We start from the raw sequence: 2555 nt of genomic DNA on the forward strand, positions 1-2555 counted from the left end.
ATATACTAAGGGACTAGTAATAATTTAATCTCTAAACGCACTATTCCTCATGTTAGGCATGCTGAAAATGGCGCTAAAAATAAATAAACAATAAACATCACATCGCGGCTCTTAGCATAGCGACTAAGGCAAGAGGTTTCACAATAAATATTCAAATTAAAAAAAGTCATTTAAGATTAACTTATAGTCTTGATAAATGTAAAGATTCAGATAAAATGGTTGAAGTTCATCCACCTAAATCAGTTCAAGCTTCACTTTGAACAATTATAACTCCGAAAGGTAACAGTCTACACCAAATTCATGATTAATTTACTATCTGTATCGACCAAGATCATAGTGATTCTTTGAACTTAATCAGTGTATGTTCTAAGCAATTTTTTTCACATTATTTATGGAGTAGAATTTATGAAACAATCCCAATATCTACCTAAATAATGGAACAGCTCAAAATATTATACGCCCACCAATATTATAACATTAAACAAATTAAAAACGTGCGCATCATTTCTTATCTTTTTACTGTTTACTCAAGTTGAACCAACAACAACACGTGGCCTGGTACGCCTAGTATTATTTTAAAATTATTGCTTCCACACTTATGTAAACCAAAGGAGAGAAAAGCATGTATTTTTTTTAAATACAAAATTAATTATGTGTTATCGTCTCCTGTTGAAATCGAACCACCAACCTTTCTGCTAGACTACGCGCTAGCTCATTGCCCGGGAGAGTCATGCTGAACAGTAGTAAAATGTTGAGGGAAGAAATATTTATGCAAGTTTTTAAAATTGTTAATCCTAGTGCCTCTGAAATACTACAGCAATAATATCGGTAACGATAACAACTATAACGATATCCTCCTAAAATGTACACCTCTGTTTTGCTCTGAAAATTCAGACAGTATCAGCCCGAAATCACACAGCGCCAAGCCTGAAGGATAAGAGCGATATTCTAAGATATATATATTCTTGTCAGCTAAATACGGATATTCTGCTAAACACTGAAACGGTACGTTATCATGGTATAGAAAAGTCGTTCAATAAGTTCCTAAAAACCAGAAAATATATTATAGAACAAGAAAAAATTGAGTTTATGGCGATTACTAAAGATTTATTTTAAACTCGAATATGACCCTCTTCAGATACTATAACAATCTGTAAGAGTTACAATATTCTCGAACTCCGAGAATGGTTATTTTTCTTCCTTTTCTTTCCCTTATACAAAATATTTTATTTCTCAAAAATTAATGAATTGAACTGTGTGCTGACATTTATTCAAGTTGAGCGAAAAACACTGTCGGAGATTCGTACCACAGCCTGGTACTACGAAAAGTTATTGCTTGTAACAGTTATGTTATGGCTGTTATGTAAACCAGATTAGAAAAAAAAATTTAATGAATTAAGAAAACAAAATAAATTATCTGTCACCCCGCCCCCGGGTGGACTCGAACCACCAACCTTTCGGTTAACAGCCGAACGCGCTAGCCCATTGCGCCACGGAGGCTCAGTTTCATGGAATACTAAAATGTTAAGAATAGAAAGAAATATAAACAACTACCATTTCAAGCAAAAATTTTCATAGTTCTGAATATTAGAATTACAATAACCGTAAGACTTAGTGGTGACATGAATAACTTTTTGAGAGAATATTATTATTTAATTAATACATTATTACTATTCGTTTCCGTCTAACCTACAATTTGTCTTTATGACAACTTAAATCTAGGTATATAACTAGGAGCACCCATCGTCCCTAACTCAGTCTCTGGTGAAATAATGTTTATACGTGTCACTGCTGAATTTTTTAATATGTGCACTTCACTATACAATACTACACAAGATCAGATGGTTTGATTCTTTTGAGTCTGTGTCCTGTTCTGGTGGTATTCAAAAATTGCAATATTTCAATATTCGTATAAGAATGCAGTCTTTCCTCAAGCCATCTTGCAATTCTCTTGATTTCTTGACTGACTGTGGGTATCTCAAGGTCCGGATAGAGGTAATCAGTCCTATAGTATTTCGGTGCACCCACAATACCTCTCAGGACTTTGTTCTGAAAAATTTGTAGTTTATTTATGTTACTCTTTGCAGAACATCCCAATATTTGAACTCCGTATGTCCATATAGGTTTGAGTATTTGCTTATATAATAGCAATTTATTATGTACTGGTAATTGTGATTTTCTTCCAATTAGCCAGTACATTTTCCTATATTACAATTCCAGTTCTTTTCTTTCCTTCTTTATATGTTCCTTCCAGCGAAGCTTTGCATCGAGATTCATTCCGAGATATTTAGCGTTGTTACTATATGGATGAACACATATACACATTATTGGATGCACAGGTACAGATTTACTTTCATTAATTCTTATTTTCCAAGCTTGTGTCCAATTATTTATATTATCACTTGCCTATTGTAATTTTTGTGAGGCTTCTTCACTATTGACAGCTATAATCGCAGTATCATCATCGTAATATTTTCCATTTATGGTAAATCACAAGTGTAGAGTAGATAAAGCATTGGTCCCAGTACGCTTCCTTGTGGTACATCTGCTTCTTT

The 2555-nt window shown here is 33.4% G+C and overlaps 1 non-coding gene across 1 annotated transcript; it reads right to left on the reverse strand.

Annotated features, from left to right (window-relative positions):
• Positions 1-1426: 1426 nt before the first annotated feature.
• On the reverse strand, positions 1427-1500 carry TRNAN-GUU (transfer RNA asparagine (anticodon GUU)). Its single transcript has one exon. It is a non-coding gene; the product is annotated as a tRNA-Asn (tRNA).
• Between the last annotated feature and the right edge of the window lie 1055 nt (positions 1501-2555).

Source organism: Rhynchophorus ferrugineus, unplaced genomic scaffold (genome assembly GCF_030347505.1).
Source record: "Rhynchophorus ferrugineus isolate W39M unplaced genomic scaffold, kcgeb_rfMv2 rfM3, whole genome shotgun sequence".
NCBI classification, from domain to species: domain Eukaryota; kingdom Metazoa; phylum Arthropoda; class Insecta; order Coleoptera; family Curculionidae; genus Rhynchophorus; species Rhynchophorus ferrugineus.